This window comes from Triturus cristatus, chromosome 4_1 (genome assembly GCF_964204655.1).
Source record: "Triturus cristatus chromosome 4_1, aTriCri1.1, whole genome shotgun sequence".
Classification (NCBI taxonomy): Eukaryota; Metazoa; Chordata; class Amphibia; order Caudata; family Salamandridae; genus Triturus; species Triturus cristatus.
Genome location: NC_140585.1, coordinates 123,570,029 through 123,592,256, shown reverse-complemented (window position 1 = coordinate 123,592,256; position 22,228 = coordinate 123,570,029). Strand labels below are relative to the sequence as shown.

At 39.0% G+C, this 22,228-nt stretch overlaps 31 non-coding genes across 31 annotated transcripts; all 31 read right to left on the bottom strand.

Moving 5' to 3' along the window:
- Positions 1–84: 84 nt before the first annotated feature.
- On the bottom strand, positions 85–157 carry TRNAA-AGC (transfer RNA alanine (anticodon AGC)). The gene has a single exon. It is a non-coding gene; the product is annotated as a tRNA-Ala (tRNA).
- A 346-nt stretch (positions 158–503) lies between these two features.
- TRNAK-CUU (transfer RNA lysine (anticodon CUU)) lies at positions 504–576 on the bottom strand. The gene has a single exon. It is a non-coding gene; the product is annotated as a tRNA-Lys (tRNA).
- A 353-nt stretch (positions 577–929) lies between these two features.
- Positions 930–1,002, bottom strand: TRNAA-AGC (transfer RNA alanine (anticodon AGC)). Its single transcript has one exon. It is a non-coding gene; the product is annotated as a tRNA-Ala (tRNA).
- A 345-nt stretch (positions 1,003–1,347) lies between these two features.
- TRNAK-CUU (transfer RNA lysine (anticodon CUU)) lies at positions 1,348–1,420 on the bottom strand. Its single transcript has one exon. It is a non-coding gene; the product is annotated as a tRNA-Lys (tRNA).
- A 1,616-nt stretch (positions 1,421–3,036) lies between these two features.
- On the bottom strand, positions 3,037–3,109 carry TRNAK-CUU (transfer RNA lysine (anticodon CUU)). The gene has a single exon. It is a non-coding gene; the product is annotated as a tRNA-Lys (tRNA).
- Positions 3,110–3,462: 353 nt separating this feature from the next.
- TRNAA-AGC (transfer RNA alanine (anticodon AGC)) lies at positions 3,463–3,535 on the bottom strand. Its single transcript has one exon. It is a non-coding gene; the product is annotated as a tRNA-Ala (tRNA).
- A 345-nt stretch (positions 3,536–3,880) lies between these two features.
- TRNAK-CUU (transfer RNA lysine (anticodon CUU)) lies at positions 3,881–3,953 on the bottom strand. The gene has a single exon. It is a non-coding gene; the product is annotated as a tRNA-Lys (tRNA).
- A 771-nt stretch (positions 3,954–4,724) lies between these two features.
- On the bottom strand, positions 4,725–4,797 carry TRNAK-CUU (transfer RNA lysine (anticodon CUU)). Its single transcript has one exon. It is a non-coding gene; the product is annotated as a tRNA-Lys (tRNA).
- Positions 4,798–5,568: 771 nt separating this feature from the next.
- On the bottom strand, positions 5,569–5,641 carry TRNAK-CUU (transfer RNA lysine (anticodon CUU)). Its single transcript has one exon. It is a non-coding gene; the product is annotated as a tRNA-Lys (tRNA).
- A 353-nt stretch (positions 5,642–5,994) lies between these two features.
- On the bottom strand, positions 5,995–6,067 carry TRNAA-AGC (transfer RNA alanine (anticodon AGC)). Its single transcript has one exon. It is a non-coding gene; the product is annotated as a tRNA-Ala (tRNA).
- Positions 6,068–6,412: 345 nt separating this feature from the next.
- On the bottom strand, positions 6,413–6,485 carry TRNAK-CUU (transfer RNA lysine (anticodon CUU)). The gene has a single exon. It is a non-coding gene; the product is annotated as a tRNA-Lys (tRNA).
- A 353-nt stretch (positions 6,486–6,838) lies between these two features.
- Positions 6,839–6,911, bottom strand: TRNAA-AGC (transfer RNA alanine (anticodon AGC)). The gene has a single exon. It is a non-coding gene; the product is annotated as a tRNA-Ala (tRNA).
- A 345-nt stretch (positions 6,912–7,256) lies between these two features.
- TRNAK-CUU (transfer RNA lysine (anticodon CUU)) lies at positions 7,257–7,329 on the bottom strand. The gene has a single exon. It is a non-coding gene; the product is annotated as a tRNA-Lys (tRNA).
- A 353-nt stretch (positions 7,330–7,682) lies between these two features.
- Positions 7,683–7,755, bottom strand: TRNAA-AGC (transfer RNA alanine (anticodon AGC)). Its single transcript has one exon. It is a non-coding gene; the product is annotated as a tRNA-Ala (tRNA).
- Positions 7,756–8,526: 771 nt separating this feature from the next.
- Positions 8,527–8,599, bottom strand: TRNAA-AGC (transfer RNA alanine (anticodon AGC)). The gene has a single exon. It is a non-coding gene; the product is annotated as a tRNA-Ala (tRNA).
- Positions 8,600–9,788: 1,189 nt separating this feature from the next.
- Positions 9,789–9,861, bottom strand: TRNAK-CUU (transfer RNA lysine (anticodon CUU)). Its single transcript has one exon. It is a non-coding gene; the product is annotated as a tRNA-Lys (tRNA).
- A 353-nt stretch (positions 9,862–10,214) lies between these two features.
- Positions 10,215–10,287, bottom strand: TRNAA-AGC (transfer RNA alanine (anticodon AGC)). The gene has a single exon. It is a non-coding gene; the product is annotated as a tRNA-Ala (tRNA).
- A 1,616-nt stretch (positions 10,288–11,903) lies between these two features.
- Positions 11,904–11,976, bottom strand: TRNAA-AGC (transfer RNA alanine (anticodon AGC)). The gene has a single exon. It is a non-coding gene; the product is annotated as a tRNA-Ala (tRNA).
- Positions 11,977–13,592: 1,616 nt separating this feature from the next.
- TRNAA-AGC (transfer RNA alanine (anticodon AGC)) lies at positions 13,593–13,665 on the bottom strand. The gene has a single exon. It is a non-coding gene; the product is annotated as a tRNA-Ala (tRNA).
- Positions 13,666–14,436: 771 nt separating this feature from the next.
- Positions 14,437–14,509, bottom strand: TRNAA-AGC (transfer RNA alanine (anticodon AGC)). The gene has a single exon. It is a non-coding gene; the product is annotated as a tRNA-Ala (tRNA).
- A 1,190-nt stretch (positions 14,510–15,699) lies between these two features.
- Positions 15,700–15,772, bottom strand: TRNAK-CUU (transfer RNA lysine (anticodon CUU)). Its single transcript has one exon. It is a non-coding gene; the product is annotated as a tRNA-Lys (tRNA).
- A 353-nt stretch (positions 15,773–16,125) lies between these two features.
- On the bottom strand, positions 16,126–16,198 carry TRNAA-AGC (transfer RNA alanine (anticodon AGC)). The gene has a single exon. It is a non-coding gene; the product is annotated as a tRNA-Ala (tRNA).
- Positions 16,199–16,543: 345 nt separating this feature from the next.
- TRNAK-CUU (transfer RNA lysine (anticodon CUU)) lies at positions 16,544–16,616 on the bottom strand. The gene has a single exon. It is a non-coding gene; the product is annotated as a tRNA-Lys (tRNA).
- Positions 16,617–18,232: 1,616 nt separating this feature from the next.
- Positions 18,233–18,305, bottom strand: TRNAK-CUU (transfer RNA lysine (anticodon CUU)). Its single transcript has one exon. It is a non-coding gene; the product is annotated as a tRNA-Lys (tRNA).
- A 353-nt stretch (positions 18,306–18,658) lies between these two features.
- On the bottom strand, positions 18,659–18,731 carry TRNAA-AGC (transfer RNA alanine (anticodon AGC)). The gene has a single exon. It is a non-coding gene; the product is annotated as a tRNA-Ala (tRNA).
- A 345-nt stretch (positions 18,732–19,076) lies between these two features.
- TRNAK-CUU (transfer RNA lysine (anticodon CUU)) lies at positions 19,077–19,149 on the bottom strand. Its single transcript has one exon. It is a non-coding gene; the product is annotated as a tRNA-Lys (tRNA).
- Positions 19,150–19,920: 771 nt separating this feature from the next.
- On the bottom strand, positions 19,921–19,993 carry TRNAK-CUU (transfer RNA lysine (anticodon CUU)). Its single transcript has one exon. It is a non-coding gene; the product is annotated as a tRNA-Lys (tRNA).
- A 771-nt stretch (positions 19,994–20,764) lies between these two features.
- Positions 20,765–20,837, bottom strand: TRNAK-CUU (transfer RNA lysine (anticodon CUU)). The gene has a single exon. It is a non-coding gene; the product is annotated as a tRNA-Lys (tRNA).
- Positions 20,838–21,190: 353 nt separating this feature from the next.
- On the bottom strand, positions 21,191–21,263 carry TRNAA-AGC (transfer RNA alanine (anticodon AGC)). Its single transcript has one exon. It is a non-coding gene; the product is annotated as a tRNA-Ala (tRNA).
- A 345-nt stretch (positions 21,264–21,608) lies between these two features.
- On the bottom strand, positions 21,609–21,681 carry TRNAK-CUU (transfer RNA lysine (anticodon CUU)). The gene has a single exon. It is a non-coding gene; the product is annotated as a tRNA-Lys (tRNA).
- Positions 21,682–22,034: 353 nt separating this feature from the next.
- Positions 22,035–22,107, bottom strand: TRNAA-AGC (transfer RNA alanine (anticodon AGC)). Its single transcript has one exon. It is a non-coding gene; the product is annotated as a tRNA-Ala (tRNA).
- Between the last annotated feature and the right edge of the window lie 121 nt (positions 22,108–22,228).

Here is a 22,228-nt window from a genome sequence, read left to right as displayed (position 1 = left end):
AGCCATCTGTGACTTTTCTGTTCTTACTCTGCAACAACCATGGCAATTACAAGTTAAAAAGTAAAATGTATGCAAATTTTAGTATGGAGAATGCGGGCATCGATCCCGCTACCTCTCGCATGCTAAGCGAGCGCTCTACCATTTGAGCTAATTCCCCTGTGTGCTCACTCAGCATCACATTTCAAAAGTAACGTTACTGCTGTCCACACTTTATTTTAAGTCTAATTGCCCATAACATGAGTGTTCAGTTCACTCCTAACTGATGCCTTAACTACACCTAGGGGATGTTTTACACTTCAGGTTGGCATGTTTAGTACTTGAATAGGAGTGATATCACTGTATGTTAACCTAGACTCAGGCCCTACCTAATCTTGGAGATACATTTCTCATGAATGAGTAACCAAGGGAGATACAATTTTTAGGAGTTAGTGTATGTCTAATGCAAGATTAATCACCATATTATGAGAGCCAATGCAATCATCCAGCAAAAAACTACTCGTTTTCGCCCAACGTGGGGCTCGAACCCACGACCCTGAGATTAAGAGTCTCATGCTCTACCGACTGAGCTAGCCGGGCTCCCACTTAAATATGGTATGCAGACTCATCATTTTTTTTTAAGGAAAACCGTTTCTGGATATTCCTCTGCTCTTGTTTTGCAAGGAACTTCACTTTTATACATCCTTCAGAGGAAAGAATGTCAAGTAAAATAATACGAAATGAAAATGGAAGGTGTGAAATTTTCATTTTGAGATTGCATAAGAAATCAAATTCCTCTCACGTGCTATAGAATACCTAAACACTTTTGATTAAACCACTTTAGTTGTTATAATGACACCAAATTTGAAAGCCATCTGTGACTTTTCTGTTCTTACTCTGCAACAACCATGGCAATTACAAGTTAAAAAGTAAAATGTATGCAAATTTTAGAATGGAGAATGCGGGCATCGATCCCGCTACCTCTCGCATGCTAAGCGAGCGCTCTACCATTTGAGCTAATTCCCCTGTGTGCTCACTCAGCATCACATTTCAAAAGTAACGTTACTGCTGTCCACACTTTATTTTAAGTCTAATTGCCCATAACATGAGTGTTCAGTTCACTCCTAACTGATGCCTTAACTACACCTAGGGGATGTTTTACACTTCAGGTTGGCATGTTTAGTACTTGAATAGGAGTGATATCACTGTATGTTAACCTAGACTCAGGCCCTACCTAATCTTGGAGATACATTTCTCATGAATGAGTAACCAAGGGAGATACAATTTTTAGGAGTTAGTGCATGTCTAATGCAAGATTAATCACCATATTATGAGAGCCAATGCAATCATCCAGCAAAAAATACTCGTTTTCGCCCAACGTGGGGCTCGAACCCACGACCCTGAGATTAAGAGTCTCATGCTCTACCGACTGAGCTAGCCGGGCTCCCACTTAAATATGGTATGCAGACTCATCATTTTTTATTAAGGAAAACCGTTTCTGGATATTCCTCTGCTCTTGTTTTGCAAGGAACTTCACTTTTATACATCCTTCAGAGGAAAGAATGTCAAGTAAAATAAGACGAAATGAAAATGGAAGGTGTGAAATTTTCATTTTGAGATTGCATAAGAAATCAAATTCCTCTCACGTGCTATAGAATACCTAAACACTTTTGATTAAACCACTTTAGTTGTTATAATGACACCAAATTTGAAAGCCATCTGTGACTTTTCTGTTCTTACTCTGCAACAACCATGGCAATTACAAGTTAAAAAGTAAAATGTATGCAAATTTTAGAATGGAGAATGCGGGCATCGATCCCGCTACTTCTCGCATGCTAAGCGAGCGCTCTACCATTTGAGCTAATTCCCCTGTGTGCTCACTCAGCATCACATTTCAAAAGTAACGTTACTGCTGTCCACACTTTATTTTAAGTCTAATTGCCCATAACATGAGTGTTCAGTTCACTCCTAACTGATGCCTTAACTACACCTAGGGGATGTTTTACACTTCAGGTTGGCATGTTTAGTACTTGAATAGGAGTGATATCACTGTATGTTAACCTAGACTCAGGCCCTACCTAATCTTGGAGATACATTTCTCATGAATGAATAACCAAGGGAGATACAATTTTTAGGAGTTAGTGCATGTCTAATGCAAGATTAATCACCATATTATGAGAGCCAATGCTATCATCCAGCAAAAAATACTCGTTTTCGCCCAACGTGGGGCTCGAACCCAAGAACCTGAGATTAAGAGTCTCATGCTCTACCGACTGAGCTAGCCGGGCTCCCACTTAAATATGGTATGCAGACTCATCATTTTTTATTAAGGAAAACTGTTTCTGGATATTCCTCTGCTCTTGTTTTGCAAGGAACTTCACTTTTATACATCCTTCAGAGGAAAGAATGTCAAGTAAAATAAGACGAAATGAAAATGGAAGGTGTGAAATTTTCATTTTGAGATTGCATAAGAAATCAAATTCCTCTCACGTGCTATAGAATACCTAAACACTTTTGATTAAACCACTTTAGTTGTTATAATGACACCAAATTTGAAAGCCATCTGTGACTTTTCTGTTCTTACTCTGCAACAACCATGGCAATTACAAGTTAAAAAGTAAAATGTATGCAAATTTTAGAATGGAGAATGCGGGCATCGATCCCGCTACTTCTCGCATGCTAAGCGAGCGCTCTACCATTTGAGCTAATTCCCCTGTGTGCTCACTCAGCATCACATTTCAAAAGTAACGTTACTGCTGTCCACACTTTATTTTAAGTCTAATTGCCCATAACATGAGTGTTCAGTTCACTCCTAACTGATGCCTTAACTACACCTAGGGGATGTTTTACACTTCAGGTTGGCATGTTTAGTACTTGAATAGGAGTGATATCACTGTATGTTAACCTAGACTCAGGCCCTACCTAATCTTGGAGATACATTTCTCATGAATGAGTAACCAAGGGAGATACAATTTTTAGGAGTTAGTGTATGTCTAATGCAAGATTAATCACCATATTATGAGAGCCAATGCAATCATCCAGCAAAAAACTACTCGTTTTCGCCCAACGTGGGGCTCGAACCCACGACCCTGAGATTAAGAGTCTCATGCTCTACCGACTGAGCTAGCCGGGCTCCCACTTAAATATGGTATGCAGACTCATCATTTTTTATTAAGGAAAACCGTTTCTGGATATTCCTCTGCTCTTGTTTTGCAAGGAACTTCACTTTTATACATCCTTCAGAGGAAAGAATGTCAAGTAAAATAATACGAAATGAAAATGGAAGGTGTGAAATTTTCATTTTGAGATTGCATAAGAAATCAAATTCCTCTCACGTGCTATAGAATACCTAAACACTTTTGATTAAACCACTTTAGTTGTTATAATGACACCAAATTTGAAAGCCATCTGTGACTTTTCTGTTCTTACTCTGCAACAACCATGGCAATTACAAGTTAAAAAGTAAAATGTATGCAAATTTTAGAATGGAGAATGCGGGCATCGATCCCGCTACCTCTCGCATGCTAAGCGAGCGCTCTACCATTTGAGCTAATTCCCCTGTGTGCTCACTCAGCATCACATTTCAAAAGTAACGTTACTGCTGTCCACACTTTATTTTAAGTCTAATTGGCCATAACATGAGTGTTCAGTTCACTCCTAACTGATGCCTTAACTACACCTAGGGGATGTTTTACACTTCAGGTTGGCATGTTTAGTACTTGAATAGGAGTGATATCACTGTATGTTAACCTAGACTCAGGCCCTACCTAATCTTGGAGATACATTTCTCATGAATGAGTAACCAAGGGAGATACAATTTTTAGGAGTTAGTGCATGTCTAATGCAAGATTAATCACCATATTATGAGAGCCAATGCAATCATCCAGCAAAAAATACTCGTTTTCGCCCAACGTGGGGCTCGAACCCACGACCCTGAGATTAAGAGTCTCATGCTCTACCGACTGAGCTAGCCGGGCTCCCACTTAAATATGGTATGCAGACTCATCATTTTTTATTAAGGAAAACCGTTTCTGGATATTCCTCTGCTCTTGTTTTGCAAGGAACTTCACTTTTATACATCCTTCAGAGGAAAGAATGTCAAGTAAAATAAGACGAAAGGAAAATGGAAGGTGTGAAATTTTCATTTTGAGATTGCATAAGAAATCAAATTCCTCTCACGTGCTATAGAATACCTAAACACTTTTGATTAAACCACTTTAGTTGTTATAATGACACCAAATTTGAAAGCCATCTGTGACTTTTCTGTTCTTACTCTGCAACAACCATGGCAATTACAAGTTAAAAAGTAAAATGTATGCAAATTTTAGAATGGAGAATGCGGGCATCGATCCCGCTACCTCTCGCATGCTAAGCGAGTGCTCTACCATTTGAGCTAATTCCCCTGTGTGCTCACTCAGCATCACATTTCAAAAGTAACGTTACTGCTGTCCACACTTTATTTTAAGTCTAATTGCCCATAACATGAGTGTTCAGTTCACTCCTAACTGATGCCTTAACTACACCTAGGGGATGTTTTACACTTCAGGTTGGCATGTTTAGTACTTGAATAGGAGTGATATCACTGTATGTTAACCTAGACTCAGGCCCTACCTAATCTTGGAGATACATTTCTCATGAATGAGTAACCAAGGGAGATACAATTTTTAGGAGTTAGTGCATGTCTAATGCAAGATTAATCACCATATTATGAGAGCCAATGCAATCATCCAGCAAAAAATACTTGTTTTCGCCCAACGTGGGGCTCGAACCCACGACCCTGAGATTAAGAGTCTCATGCTCTACCGACTGAGCTAGCCGGGCTCCCACTTAAATATGGTATGCAGACTCATCATTTTTTATTAAGGAAAACCGTTTCTGGATATTCCTCTGCTCTTGTTTTGCAAGGAACTTCACTTTTATACATCCTTCAGAGGAAAGAATGTCAAGTAAAATAAGACGAAATGAAAATGGAAGGTGTGAAATTTTCATTTTGAGATTGCATAAGAAATCAAATTCCTCTCACGTGCTATAGAATACCTAAACACTTTTGATTAAACCACTTTAGTTGTTATAATGAAACCAAATTTGAAAGCCATCTGTGACTTTTCTGTTCTTACTCTGCAACAACCATGGCAATTACAAGTTAAAAAGTAAAATGTATGCAAATTTTAGAATGGAGAATGCGGGCATCGATCCCGCTACTTCTCGCATGCTAAGCGAGCGCTCTACCATTTGAGCTAATTCCCCTGTGTGCTCACTCAGCATCACATTTCAAAAGTAACGTTACTGCTGTCCACACTTTATTTTAAGTCTAATTGCCCATAACATGAGTGTTCAGTTCACTCCTAACTGATGCCTTAACTACACCTAGGGGATGTTTTACACTTCAGGTTGGCATGTTTAGTACTTGAATAGGAGTGATATCACTGTATGTTAACCTAGACTCAGGCCCTACCTAATCTTGGAGATACATTTCTCATGAATGAGTAACCAAGGGAGATACAATTTTTAGGAGTTAGTGCATGTCTAATGCAAGATTAATCACCATATTATGAGAGCCAATGCTATCATCCAGCAAAAAATACTCGTTTTCGCCCAACGTGGGGCTCGAACCCACGACCCTGAGATTAAGAGTCTCATGCTCTACCGACTGAGCTAGCCGGGCTCCCACTTAAATATGGTATGCAGACTCATCATTTTTTATTAAGGAAAACCGTTTCTGGATATTCCTCTGCTCTTGTTTTGCAAGGAACTTCACTTTTATACATCCTTCAGAGGAAAGAATGTCAAGTAAAATAATACGAAATGAAAATGGAAGGTGTGAAATTTTCATTTTGAGATTGCATAAGAAATCAAATTCCTCTCACGTGCTATAGAATACCGAAACACTTTTGATTAAACCACTTTAGTTGTTATAATGACACCAAATTTGAAAGCCATCTGTGACTTTACTGTTCTTACTCTGCAACAACCATGGCAATTACAAGTTAAAAAGTAAAATGTATGCAAATTTTAGAATGGAGAATGCGGGCATCGATCCCGCTACCTCTCGCATGCTAAGCGAGCGCTCTACCATTTGAGCTAATTCCCCTGTGTGCTCACTCAGCATCACATTTCAAAAGTAACGTTACTGCTGTCCACACTTTATTTTAAGTCTAATTGCCCATAACATGAGTGTTCAGTTCACTCCTAACTGATGCCTTAACTACACCTAGGGGATGTTTTACACTTCAGGTTGGCATGTTTAGTACTTGAATAGGAGTGATATCACTGTATGTTAACCTAGACTCAGGCCCTACCTAATCTTGGAGATACATTTCTCATGAATGAGTAACCAAGGGAGATACAATTTTTAGGAGTTAGTGCATGTCTAATGCAAGATTAATCACCATATTATGAGAGCCAATGCTATCATCCAGCAAAAAATACTCGTTTTCGCCCAACGTGGGGCTCGAACCCACGACCCTGAGATTAAGAGTCTCATGCTCTACCGACTGAGCTAGCCGGGCTCCCACTTAAATATGGTATGCAGACTCATCATTTTTTATTAAGGAAAACCGTTTCTGGATATTCCTCTGCTCTTGTTTTGCAAGGAACTTCACTTTTATACATCCTTCAGAGGAAAGAATGTCAAGTAAAATAATACGAAATGAAAATGGAAGGTGTGAAATTTTCATTTTGAGATTGCATAAGAAATCAAATTCCTCTCACGTGCTATAGAATACCGAAACACTTTTGATTAAACCACTTTAGTTGTTATAATGACACCAAATTTGAAAGCCATCTGTGACTTTACTGTTCTTACTCTGCAACAACCATGGCAATTACAAGTTAAAAAGTAAAATGTATGCAAATTTTAGAATGGAGAATGCGGGCATCGATCCCGCTACCTCTCGCATGCTAAGCGAGCGCTCTACCATTTGAGCTAATTCCCCTGTGTGCTCACTCAGCATCACATTTCAAAAGTAACGTTACTGCTGTCCACACTTTATTTTAAGTCTAATTGCCCATAACATGAGTGTTCAGTTCACTCCTAACTGATGCCTTAACTACACCTAGGGGATGTTTTACACTTCAGGTTGGCATGTTTAGTACTTGAATAGGAGTGATATCACTGTATGTTAACCTAGACTCAGGCCCTACCTAATCTTGGAGATACATTTCTCATGAATGAGTAACCAAGGGAGATACAATTTTTAGGAGTTAGTGCATGTCTAATGCAAGATTAATCACCATATTATGAGAGCCAATGCTATCATCCAGCAAAAAATACTCGTTTTCGCCCAACGTGGGGATCGAACCCACGACCCTGAGATTAAGAGTCTCATGCTCTACCGACTGAGCTAGCCGGGCTCCCACTTAAATATGGTATGCAGACTCATCATTTTTTATTAAGGAAAACCGTTTCTGGATATTCCTCTGCTCTTGTTTTGCAAGGAACTTCACTTTTATACATCCTTCAGAGGAAAGAATGTCAAGTAAAATAATACGAAATGAAAATGGAAGGTGTGAAATTTTCATTTTGAGATTGCATAAGAAATCAAATTCCTCTCACGTGCTATAGAATACCTAAACACTTTTGATTAAACCACTTTAGTTGTTATAATGACACCAAATTTGAAAGCCATCTGTGACTTTTCTGTTCTTACTCTGCAACAACCATGGCAATTACAAGTTAAAAAGTAAAATGTATGCAAATTTTAGAATGGAGAATGCGGGCATCGATCCCGCTACCTCTCGCATGCTAAGCGAGCGCTCTACCATTTGAGCTAATTCCCCTGTGTGCTCACTCAGCATCACATTTCAAAAGTAACGTTACTGCTGTCCACACTTTATTTTAAGTCTAATTGCCCATAACATGAGTGTTCAGTTCACTCCTAACTGATGCCTTAACTACACCTAGGGGATGTTTTACACTTCAGGTTGGCATGTTTAGTACTTGAATAGGAGTGATATCACTGTATGTTAACCTAGACTCAGGCCCTACCTAATCTTGGAGATACATTTCTCATGAATGAGTAACCAAGGGAGATACAATTTTTAGGAGTTAGTGCATGTCTAATGCAAGATTAATCACCATATTATGAGAGCCAATGCAATCATCCAGCAAAAAATACTCGTTTTCGCCCAACGTGGGGCTCGAACCCACGACCCTGAGATTAAGAGTCTCATAGCTCTACCGACTGAGCTAGCGGGCTCCCACTTAAATATGGTATGCAGACTCATCATTTTTTATTAAGGAAAACCGTTTCTGGATATTCCTCTGCTCTTGTTTTGCAAGGAACTTCACTTTTATACATCCTTCAGAGGAAAGAATGTCAAGTAAAATAAGACGAAAGGAAAATGGAAGGTGTGAAATTTTCATTTTGAGATTGCATAAGAAATCAAATTCCTCTCACGTGCTATAGAATACCTAAACACTTTTGATTAAACCACTTTAGTTGTTATAATGACACCAAATTTGAAAGCCATCTGTGACTTTTCTGTTCTTACTCTGCAACAACCATGGCAATTACAAGTTAAAAAGTAAAATGTATGCAAATTTTAGAATGGAGAATGCGGGCATCGATCCCGCTACCTCTCGCATGCTAAGCGAGCGCTCTACCATTTGAGCTAATTCCCCTGTGTGCTCACTCAGCATCACATTTCAAAAGTAACGTTACTGCTGTCCACACTTTATTTTAAGTCTAATTGCCCATAACATGAGTGTTCAGTTCACTCCTAACTGATGCCTTAACTACACCTAGGGGATGTTTTACACTTCAGGTTGGCATGTTTAGTACTTGAATAGGAGTGATATCACTGTATGTTAACCTAGACTCAGGCCCTACCTAATCTTGGAGATACATTTCTCATGAATGAGTAACCAAGGGAGATACAATTTTTAGGAGTTAGTGCATGTCTAATGCAAGATTAATCACCATATTATGAGAGCCAATGCAATCATCCAGCAAAAAATACTCGTTTTCGCCCAACGTGGGGCTCGAACCCACGACCCTGAGATTAAGAGTCTCATGCTCTCCCGACTGAGCTAGCCGGGCTCCCACTTAAATATGGTATGCAGACTCATCATTTTTTATTAAGGAAAACCGTTTCTGGATATTCCTCTGCTCTTGTTTTGCAAGGAACTTCACTTTTATACATCCTTCAGAGGAAAGAATGTCAAGTAAAATAAGACGAAATGAAAATGGAAGGTGTGAAATTTTCATTTTGAGATTGCATAAGAAATCAAATTCCTCTCACGTGCTATAGAATACCTAAACACTTTTGATTAAACCACTTTAGTTGTTATAATGAAACCAAATTTGAAAGCCATCTGTGACTTTTCTGTTCTTACTCTGCAACAACCATGGCAATTACAAGTTAAAAAGTAAAATGTATGCAAATTTTAGAATGGAGAATGCGGGCATCGATCCCGCTACTTCTCGCATGCTAAGCGAGCGCTCTACCATTTGAGCTAATTCCCCTGTGTGCTCACTCAGCATCACATTTCAAAAGTAACGTTACTGCTGTCCACACTTTATTTTAAGTCTAATTGCCCATAACATGAGTGTTCAGTTCACTCCTAACTGATGCCTTAACTACACCTAGGGGATGTTTTACACTTCAGGTTGGCATGTTTAGTACTTGAATAGGAGTGATATCACTGTATGTTAACCTAGACTCAGGCCCTACCTAATCTTGGAGATACATTTCTCATGAATGAGTAACCAAGGGAGATACAATTTTTAGGAGTTAGTGCATGTCTAATGCAAGATTAATCACCATATTATGAGAGCCAATGCTATCATCCAGCAAAAAATACTCGTTTTCGCCCAACGTGGGGCTCGAACCCACGACCCTGAGATTAAGAGTCTCATGCTCTACCGACTGAGCTAGCCGGGCTCCCACTTAAATATGGTATGCTGACTCATCATTTTTTATTAAGGAAAACCGTTTCTGGATATTCCTCTGCTCTTGTTTTGCAAGGAACTTCACTTTTATACATCCTTCAGAGGAAAGAATGTCAAGTAAAATAATACGAAATGAAAATGGAAGGTGTGAAATTTTCATTTTGAGATTGCATAAGAAATCAAATTCCTCTCACGTGCTATAGAATACCGAAACACTTTTGATTAAACCACTTTAGTTGTTATAATGACACCAAATTTGAAAGCCATCTGTGACTTTTCTGTTCTTACTCTGCAACAACCATGGCAATTACAAGTTAAAAAGTAAAATGTATGCAAATTTTAGAATGGAGAATGCGGGCATCGATCCCGCTACCTCTCGCATGCTAAGCGAGCGCTCTACCATTTGAGCTAATTCCCCTGTGTGCTCACTCAGCATCACATTTCAAAAGTAACGTTACTGCTGTCCACACTTTATTTTAAGTCTAATTGCCCATAACATGAGTGTTCAGTTCACTCCTAACTGATGCCTTAACTACACCTAGGGGATGTTTTACACTTCAGGTTGGCATGTTTAGTACTTGAATAGGAGTGATATCACTGTATGTTAACCTAGACTCAGGCCCTACCTAATCTTGGAGATACATTTCTCATGAATGAGTAACCAAGGGAGATACAATTTTTAGGAGTTAGTGCATGTCTAATGCAAGATTAATCACCATATTATGAGAGCCAATGCTATCATCCAGCAAAAAATACTCGTTTTCGCCCAACGTGGGGATCGAACCCACGACCCTGAGATTAAGAGTCTCATAGCTCTACCGACTGAGCTAGCCGGGCTCCCACTTAAATATGGTATGCAGACTCATCATTTTTTATTAAGGAAAACCGTTTCTGGATATTCCTCTGCTCTTGTTTTGCAAGGAACTTCACTTTTATACATCCTTCAGAGGAAAGAATGTCAAGTAAAATAAGACGAAATGAAAATGGAAGGTGTGAAATGTTCATTTTGAGATTGCATAAGAAATCAAATTCCTCTCACGTGCTATAGAATACCTAAACACTTTTGATTAAACCACTTTAGTTGTTATAATGACACCAAATTTGAAAGCCATCTGTGACTTTTCTGTTCTTACTCTGCAACAACCATGGCAATTACAAGTTAAAAAGTAAAATGTATGCACATTTTAGAATGGAGAATGCGGGCATCGATCCCGCAACCTCTCGCATGCTAAGCGAGCACTCTACCATTTGAGCTAATTCCGCTGTGTGCTCACTCAGCATCACATTTCAAAAGTAACGTTACTGCTGTCCACACTTTATTTTAAGTCTAATTGCCCATAACATGAGTGTTCAGTTCACTCCTAACTGATGCCTTAACTACACCTAGGGGATGTTTTACACTTCAGGTTGGCATGTTTAGTACTTGAATAGGAGTGATATCACTGTATGTTAACCTAGACTCAGGCCCTACCTAATCTTGGAGATACATTTCTCATGAATGAGTAACCAAGGGAGATACAATTTTTAGGAGTTAGTGCATGTCTAATGCAAGATTAATCACCATATTATGAGAGCCAATGCTATCATCCAGCAAAAAATACTCGTTTTCGCCCAACGTGGGGCTCGAACACACGACCCTGAGATTAAGAGTCTCATGCTCTACCGACTGAGCTAGCCGGGCTCCCACTTAAATATGGTATGCAGACTCATCATTTTTTATTAAGGAAAACCGTTTCTGGATATTCCTCAGCTCTTGTTTTGCAAGGAACTTCACTTTTATAAATCCTTCAGAGGAAAGAATGTCAAGTAAAATAATACGAAATGAAAATGGAAGGTGTGAAATTTTCATTTTGAGATTGCATAAGAAATCAAATTCCTCTCACGTGCTATAGAATACCTAAACACTTTTGATTAAACCACTTTAGTTGTTATAATGACACCAAATTTGAAAGCCATCTGTGACTTTTCTGTTCTTACTCTGCAACAACCATGGCAATTACAAGTTAAAAAGTAAAATGTATGCAAATTTTAGAATGGAGAATGCGGGCATCGATCCCGCTACCTCTCGCATGCTAAGCGAGCGCTCTACCATTTGAGCTAATTCCCCTGTGTGCTCACTCAGCATCACATTTCAAAAGTAACGTTACTGCTGTCCACACTTTATTTTAAGTCTAATTGCCCATAACATGAGTGTTCAGTTCACTCCTAACTGATGCCTTAACTACACCTAGGGGATGTTCTACACTTCAGGTTGGCATGTTTAGTACTTGAATAGGAGTGATATCACTGTATGTTAACCTAGACTCAGGCCCTACCTAATCTTGGAGATACATTTCTCATGAATGAGTAACCAAGGGAGATACAATTTTTAGGAGTTAGTGCATGTCTAATGCAAGATTAATCACCATATTATGAGAGCCAATGCTATCATCCAGCAAAAAATACTAGTTTTCGCCCAACGTGGGGCTCGAACCCACGACCCTGAGATTAAGAGGCTCATGCTCTATCGACTGAGCTAGCCGGGCTCCCACTTAAATATGGTATGCAGACTCATCATTTTTTATTAAGGAAAACCGTTTCTGGATATTCCTCTGCTCTTGTTTTGCAAGGAACTTCACTTTTATACATCCTTCAGAGGAAAGAATGTCAAGTAAAATAAGACGAAATGAAAATGGAAGGTGTGAAATTTTCATTTTGAGATTGCATAAGAAATCAAATTCCTCTCACGTGCTATAGAATACCTAAACACTTTTGATTAAACCACTTTAGTTGTTATAATGACACCAAATTTGAAAGCCATCTGTGACTTTTCTGTTCTTACTCTGCAACAACCATGGCAATTACAAGTTAAAAAGTAAAATGTATGCAAATTTTAGAATGGAGAATGCGGGCATCGATCCCGCTACCTCTCGCATGCTAAGCGAGCACTCTACCATTTGAGCTAATTCCCCTGTGTACTCACTCAGCATCACATTTCAAAAGTAACGTTACTGCTGTCCACACTTTATTTTAAGTCTAATTGCCCATAACATGAGTGTTCAGTTCACTCCTAACTGATGCCTTAACTACACCTAGGGGATGTTTTACACTTCAGGTTGGCATGTTTAGTACTTGAATAGGAGTGATATCACTGTATGTTAACCTAGACTCAGGCCCTACCTAATCTTGGAGATACATTTCTCATGAATGAGTAACCAAGGGAGATACAATTTTTAGGAGTTAGTGCATGTCTAATGCAAGATTAATCACCATATTATGAGAGCCAATGCAATCATCCAGCAAAAAATACTTGTTTTCGCCCAACGTGGGGCTCGAACCCACGACCCTGAGATTAAGAGTCTCATAGCTCTACCGACTGAGCTAGCCGGGCTCCCACTTAAATATGGTATGCAGACTCATCTTTTTTTATTAAGGAAAACCGTTTCTGGATATTCCTCTGCTCTTGTTTTGCAAGGAACTTCACTTTTATACATCCTTCAGAGGAAAGAATGTCAAGTAAAATAAGACGAAAGGAAAATGGAAGGTGTGAAATTTTCATTTTGAGATTGCATAAGAAATCAAATTCCTCTCACGTGCTATAGAATACCTAAACACTTTTGATTAAACCACTTTAGTTGTTATAATGACACCAAATTTGAAAGCCATCTGTGACTTTTCTGTTCTTACTCTGCAACAACCATGGCAATTACAAGTTAAAAAGTAAAATGTACGCAAATTTTAGAATGGAGAATGCGGGCATCGATCCCGCTACCTCTCGCATGCTAAGCGAGCGCTCTACCATTTGAGCTAATTCCCCTGTGTGCTCACTCAGCATCACATTTCAAAAGTAACGTTACTGCTGTCCACACTTTATTTTAAGTCTAATTGCCCATAACATGAGTGTTCAGTTCACTCCTAACTGATGCCTTAACTACACCTAGGGGATGTTTTACACTTCAGGTTGGCATGTTTAGTACTTGAATAGGAGTGATATCACTGTATGTTAACCTAGACTCAGGCCCTACCTAATCTTGGAGATACATTTCTCATGAATGAGTAACCAAGGGAGATACAATTTTTAGGAGTTAGTGCATGTCTAATGCAAGATTAATCACCATATTATGAGAGCCAATGCTATCATCCAGCAAAAAATACTCGTTTTCGCCCAACGTGGGGCTCGAACACACGACCCTGAGATTAAGAGTCTCATGCTCTACCGACTGAGCTAGCCGGGCTCCCACTTAAATATGGTATGCAGACTCATCATTTTTTATTAAGGAAAACCGTTTCTGGATATTCCTCTGCTCTTGTTTTGCAAGGAACTTCACTTTTATAAATCCTTCAGAGGAAAGAATGTCAAGTAAAATAATACGAAATGAAAATGGAAGGTGTGAAATTTTCATTTTGAGATTGCATAAGAAATCAAATTCCTCTCACGTGCTATAGAATACCTAAACACTTTTGATTAAACCACTTTAGTTGTTATAATGACACCAAATTTGAAAGCCATCTGTGACTTTTCTGTTCTTACTCTGCAACAACCATGGCAATTACAAGTTAAAAAGTAAAATGTATGCAAATTTTAGAATGGAGAATGCGGGCATCGATCCCGCTACCTCTCGCATGCTAAGCGAGCGCTCTACCATTTGAGCTAATTCCCCTGTGTGCTCACTCAGCATCACATTTCAAAAGTAACGTTACTGCTGTCCACACTTTATTTTAAGTCTAATTGCCCATAACATGAGTGTTCAGTTCACTCCTAACTGATGCCTTAACTACACCTAGGGGATGTTTTACACTTCAGGTTGGCATGTTTAGTACTTGAATAGGAGTGATATCACTGTATGTTAACCTAGACTCAGGCCCTACCTAATCTTGGAGATACATTTCTCATGAATGAGTAACCAAGGGAGATACAATTTTTAGGAGTTAGTGCATGTCTAATGCAAGATTAATCACCATATTATGAGAGCCAATGCTATCATCCAGCAAAAAATACTCGTTTTCGCCCAACGTGGGGCTCGAACCCACGACCCTGAGATTAAGAGGCTCATGCTCTACCGACTGAGCTAGCCGGGCTCCCACTTAAATATGGTATGCAGACTCATCATTTTTTATTAAGGAAAACCGTTTCTGGATATTCCTCTGCTCTTGTTTTGCAAGGAACTTCACTTTTATACATCCTTCAGAGGAAAGAATGTCAAGTAAAATAAGACGAAATGAAAATGGAAGGTGTGAAATTTTCATTTTGAGATTGCATAAGAAATCAAATTCCTCTCACGTGCTATAGAATACCTAAACACTTTTGATTAAACCACTTTAGTTGTTATAATGACACCAAATTTGAAAGCCATCTGTGACTTTTCTGTTCTTACTCTGCAACAACCATGGCAATTACAAGTTAAAAAGTAAAATGTATGCAAATTTTAGAATGGAGAATGCGGGCATCGATCCCGCTACCTCTCGCATGCTAAGCGAGCACTCTACCATTTGAGCTAATTCCCCTGTGTACTCACTCAGCATCACATTTCAAAAGTAACGTTACTGCTGTCCACACTTTATTTTAAGTCTAATTGCCCATAACATGAGTGTTCAGTTCACTCCTAACTGATGCCTTAACTACACCTAGGGGATGTTTTACACTTCAGGTTGGCATGTTTAGTACTTGAATAGGAGTGATATCACTGTATGTTAACCTAGACTCAGGCCCTACCTAATCTTGGAGATACATTTCTCATGAATGAGTAACCAAGGGAGATACAATTTTTAGGAGTTAGTGCATGTCTAATGCAAGATTAATCACCATATTATGAGAGCCAATGCAATCATCCAGCAAAAAACTACTCGTTTTCGCCCAACGTGGGGCTCGAACCCACGACCCTGAGATTAAGAGTCTCATGCTCTACCGACTGAGCTAGCCGGGCTCCCACTTAAATATGGTATGCAGACTCATCATTTTTTTTTAAGGAAAACCGTTTCTGGATATTCCTCTGCTCTTGTTTTGCAAGGAACTTCACTTTTATACATCCTTCAGAGGAAAGAATGTCAAGTAAAATAATACGAAATGAAAATGGAAGGTGTGAAATTTTCATTTTGAGATTGCATAAGAAATCAAATTCCTCTCACGTGCTATAGAATACCTAAACACTTTTGATTAAACCACTTTAGTTGTTATAATGACACCAAATTTGAAAGCCATCTGTGACTTTTCTGTTCTTACTCTGCAACAACCATGGCAATTACAAGTTAAAAAGTAAAATGTATGCAAATTTTAGAATGGAGAATGCGGGCATCGATCCCGCTACCTCTCGCATGCTAAGCGAGCGCTCTACCATTTGAGCTAATTCCCCTGTGTGCTCACTCAGCATCACATTTCAAAAGTAACGTTACTGCTGTCCACACTTTATTTTAAGTCTAATTGCCCATAACATGAGTGTTCAGTTCACTCCTAACTGATGCCTTAACTACACCTAGGGGATGTTTTACACTTCAGGTTGGCATGTTTAGTACTTGAATAGGAGTGATATCACTGTATGTTAACCTAGACTCAGGCCCTACCTAATCTTGGAGATACATTTCTCATGAATGAGTAACCAAGGGAGATACAATTTTTAGGAGTTAGTGCATGTCTAATGCAAGATTAATCACCATATTATGAGAGCCAATGCAATCATCCAGCAAAAAATACTCGTTTTCGCCCAACGTGGGGCTCGAACCCACGACCCTGAGATTAAGAGTCTCATGCTCTACCGACTGAGCTAGCCGGGCTCCCACTTAAATATGGTATGCAGACTCATCATTTTTTATTAAGGAAAACCGTTTCTGGATATTCCTCTGCTCTTGTTTTGCAAGGAACTTCACTTTTATACATCCTTCAGAGGAAAGAATGTCAAGTAAAATAAGACGAAATGAAAATGGAAGGTGTGAAATTTTCATTTTGAGATTGCATAAGAAATCAAATTCCTCTCACGTGCTATAGAATACCTAAACACTTTTGATTAAACCACTTTAGTTGTTATAATGACACCAAATTTGAAAGCCATCTGTGACTTTTCTGTTCTTACTCTGCAACAACCATGGCAATTACAAGTTAAAAAGTAAAATGTATGCAAATTTTAGAATGGAGAATGCGGGCATCGATCCCGCTACTTCTCGCATGCTAAGCGAGCGCTCTACCATTTGAGCTAATTCCCCTGTGTGCTCACTCAGCATCACATTTCAAAAGTAACGTTACTGCTGTCCACACTTTATTTTAAGTCTAATTGCCCATAACATGAGTGTTCAGTTCACTCCTAACTGATGCCTTAACTACACCTAGGGGATGTTTTACACTTCAGGTTGGCATGTTTAGTACTTGAATAGGAGTGATATCACTGTATGTTAACCTAGACTCAGGCCCTACCTAATCTTGGAGATACATTTCTCATGAATGAATAACCAAGGGAGATACAATTTTTAGGAGTTAGTGCATGTCTAATGCAAGATTAATCACCATATTATGAGAGCCAATGCTATCATCCAGCAAAAAATACTCGTTTTCGCCCAACGTGGGGCTCGAACCCAAGAACCTGAGATTAAGAGTCTCATGCTCTACCGACTGAGCTAGCCGGGCTCCCACTTAAATATGGTATGCAGACTCATCATTTTTTATTAAGGAAAACTGTTTCTGGATATTCCTCTGCTCTTGTTTTGCAAGGAACTTCACTTTTATACATCCTTCAGAGGAAAGAATGTCAAGTAAAATAAGACGAAATGAAAATGGAAGGTGTGAAATTTTCATTTTGAGATTGCATAAGAAATCAAATTCCTCTCACGTGCTATAGAATACCTAAACACTTTTGATTAAACCACTTTAGTTGTTATAATGACACCAAATTTGAAAGCCATCTGTGACTTTTCTGTTCTTACTCTGCAACAACCATGGCAATTACAAGTTAAAAAGTAAAATGTATGCAAATTTTAGAATGGAGAATGCGGGCATCGATCCCGCTACTTCTCGCATGCTAAGCGAGCGCTCTACCATTTGAGCTAATTCCCCTGTGTGCTCACTCAGCATCACATTTCAAAAGTAACGTTACTGCTGTCCACACTTTATTTTAAGTCTAATTGCCCATAACATGAGTGTTCAGTTCACTCCTAACTGATGCCTTAACTACACCTAGGGGATGTTTTACACTTCAGGTTGGCATGTTTAGTACTTGAATAGGAGTGATATCACTGTATGTTAACCTAGACTCAGGCCCTACCTAATCTTGGAGATACATTTCTCATGAATGAGTAACCAAGGGAGATACAATTTTTAGGAGTTAGTGTATGTCTAATGCAAGATTAATCACCATATTATGAGAGCCAATGCAATCATCCAGCAAAAAACTACTCGTTTTCGCCCAACGTGGGGCTCGAACCCACGACCCTGAGATTAAGAGTCTCATGCTCTACCGACTGAGCTAGCCGGGCTCCCACTTAAATATGGTATGCAGACTCATCATTTTTTATTAAGGAAAACCGTTTCTGGATATTCCTCTGCTCTTGTTTTGCAAGGAACTTCACTTTTATACATCCTTCAGAGGAAAGAATGTCAAGTAAAATAATACGAAATGAAAATGGAAGGTGTGAAATTTTCATTTTGAGATTGCATAAGAAATCAAATTCCTCTCACGTGCTATAGAATACCTAAACACTTTTGATTAAACCACTTTAGTTGTTATAATGACACCAAATTTGAAAGCCATCTGTGACTTTTCTGTTCTTACTCTGCAACAACCATGGCAATTACAAGTTAAAAAGTAAAATGTATGCAAATTTTAGAATGGAGAATGCGGGCATCGATCCCGCTACCTCTCGCATGCTAAGCGAGCGCTCTACCATTTGAGCTAATTCCCCTGTGTGCTCACTCAGCATCACATTTCAAAAGTAACGTTACTGCTGTCCACACTTTATTTTAAGTCTAATTGGCCATAACATGAGTGTTCAGTTCACTCCTAACTGATGCCTTAACTACACCTAGGGGATGTTTTACACTTCAGGTTGGCATGTTTAGTACTTGAATAGGAGTGATATCACTGTATGTTAACCTAGACTCAGGCCCTACCTAATCTTGGAGATACATTTCTCATGAATGAGTAACCAAGGGAGATACAATTTTTAGGAGTTAGTGCATGTCTAATGCAAGATTAATCACCATATTATGAGAGCCAATGCAATCATCCAGCAAAAAATACTCGTTTTCGCCCAACGTGGGGCTCGAACCCACGACCCTGAGATTAAGAGTCTCATGCTCTACCGACTGAGCTAGCCGGGCTCCCACTTAAATATGGTATGCAGACTCATCATTTTTTATTAAGGAAAACCGTTTCTGGATATTCCTCTGCTCTTGTTTTGCAAGGAACTTCACTTTTATACATCCTTCAGAGGAAAGAATGTCAAGTAAAATAAGACGAAAGGAAAATGGAAGGTGTGAAATTTTCATTTTGAGATTGCATAAGAAATCAAATTCCTCTCACGTGCTATAGAATACCTAAACACTTTTGATTAAACCACTTTAGTTGTTATAATGACACCAAATTTGAAAGCCATCTGTGACTTTTCTGTTCTTACTCTGCAACAACCATGGCAATTACAAGTTAAAAAGTAAAATGTATGCAAATTTTAGAATGGAGAATGCGGGCATCGATCCCGCTACCTCTCGCATGCTAAGCGAGTGCTCTACCATTTGAGCTAATTCCCCTGTGTGCTCACTCAGCATCACATTTCAAAAGTAACGTTACTGCTGTCCACACTTTATTTTAAGTCTAATTGCCCATAACATGAGTGTTCAGTTCACTCCTAACTGATGCCTTAACTACACCTAGGGGATGTTTTACACTTCAGGTTGGCATGTTTAGTACTTGAATAGGAGTGATATCACTGTATGTTAACCTAGACTCAGGCCCTACCTAATCTTGGAGATACATTTCTCATGAATGAGTAACCAAGGGAGATACAATTTTTAGGAGTTAGTGCATGTCTAATGCAAGATTAATCACCATATTATGAGAGCCAATGCAATCATCCAGCAAAAAATACTTGTTTTCGCCCAACGTGGGGCTCGAACCCACGACCCTGAGATTAAGAGTCTCATGCTCTACCGACTGAGCTAGCCGGGCTCCCACTTAAATATGGTATGCAGACTCATCATTTTTTATTAAGGAAAACCGTTTCTGGATATTCCTCTGCTCTTGTTTTGCAAGGAACTTCACTTTTATACATCCTTCAGAGGAAAGAATGTCAAGTAAAATAAGACGAAATGAAAATGGAAGGTGTGAAATTTTCATTTTGAGATTGCATAAGAAATCAAATTCCTCTCACGTGCTATAGAATACCTAAACACTTTTGATTAAACCACTTTAGTTGTTATAATGAAACCAAATTTGAAAGCCATCTGTGACTTTTCTGTTCTTACTCTGCAACAACCATGGCAATTACAAGTTAAAAAGTAAAATGTATGCAAATTTTAGAATGGAGAATGCGGGCATCGATCCCGCTACTTCTCGCATGCTAAGCGAGCGCTCTACCATTTGAGCTAATTCCCCTGTGTGCTCACTCAGCATCACATTTCAAAAGTAACGTTACTGCTGTCCACACTTTATTTTAAGTCTAATTGCCCATAACATGAGTGTTCAGTTCACTCCTAACTGATGCCTTAACTACACCTAGGGGATGTTTTACACTTCAGGTTGGCATGTTTAGTACTTGAATAGGAGTGATATCACTGTATGTTAACCTAGACTCAGGCCCTACCTAATCTTGGAGATACATTTCTCATGAATGAGTAACCAAGGGAGATACAATTTTTAGGAGTTAGTGCATGTCTAATGCAAGATTAATCACCATATTATGAGAGCCAATGCTATCATCCAGCAAAAAATACTCGTTTTCGCCCAACGTGGGGCTCGAACCCACGACCCTGAGATTAAGAGTCTCATGCTCTACCGACTGAGCTAGCCGGGCTCCCACTTAAATATGGTATGCAGACTCATCATTTTTTATTAAGGAAAACCGTTTCTGGATATTCCTCTGCTCTTGTTTTGCAAGGAACTTCACTTTTATACATCCTTCAGAGGAAAGAATGTCAAGTAAAATAATACGAAATGAAAATGGAAGGTGTGAAATTTTCATTTTGAGATTGCATAAGAAATCAAATTCCTCTCACGTGCTATAGAATACCGAAACACTTTTGATTAAACCACTTTAGTTGTTATAATGACACCAAATTTGAAAGCCATCTGTGACTTTACTGTTCTTACTCTGCAACAACCATGGCAATTACAAGTTAAAAAGTAAAATGTATGCAAATTTTAGAATGGAGAATGCGGGCATCGATCCCGCTACCTCTCGCATGCTAAGCGAGCGCTCTACCATTTGAGCTAATTCCCCTGTGTGCTCACTCAGCATCACATTTCAAAAGTAACGTTACTGCTGTCCACACTTTATTTTAAGTCTAATTGCCCATAACATGAGTGTTCAGTTCACTCCTAACTGATGCCTTAACTACACCTAGGGGATGTTTTACACTTCAGGTTGGCATGTTTAGTACTTGAATAGGAGTGATATCACTGTATGTTAACCTAGACTCAGGCCCTACCTAATCTTGGAGATACATTTCTCATGAATGAGTAACCAAGGGAGATACAATTTTTAGGAGTTAGTGCATGTCTAATGCAAGATTAATCACCATATTATGAGAGCCAATGCTATCATCCAGCAAAAAATACTCGTTTTCGCCCAACGTGGGGCTCGAACCCACGACCCTGAGATTAAGAGTCTCATGCTCTACCGACTGAGCTAGCCGGGCTCCCACTTAAATATGGTATGCAGACTCATCATTTTTTATTAAGGAAAACCGTTTCTGGATATTCCTCTGCTCTTGTTTTGCAAGGAACTTCACTTTTATACATCCTTCAGAGGAAAGAATGTCAAGTAAAATAATACGAAATGAAAATGGAAGGTGTGAAATTTTCATTTTGAGATTGCATAAGAAATCAAATTCCTCTCACGTGCTATAGAATACCGAAACACTTTTGATTAAACCACTTTAGTTGTTATAATGACACCAAATTTGAAAGCCATCTGTGACTTTACTGTTCTTACTCTGCAACAACCATGGCAATTACAAGTTAAAAAGTAAAATGTATGCAAATTTTAGAATGGAGAATGCGGGCATCGATCCCGCTACCTCTCGCATGCTAAGCGAGCGCTCTACCATTTGAGCTAATTCCCCTGTGTGCTCACTCAGCATCACATTTCAAAAGTAACGTTACTGCTGTCCACACTTTATTTTAAGTCTAATTGCCCATAACATGAGTGTTCAGTTCACTCCTAACTGATGCCTTAACTACACC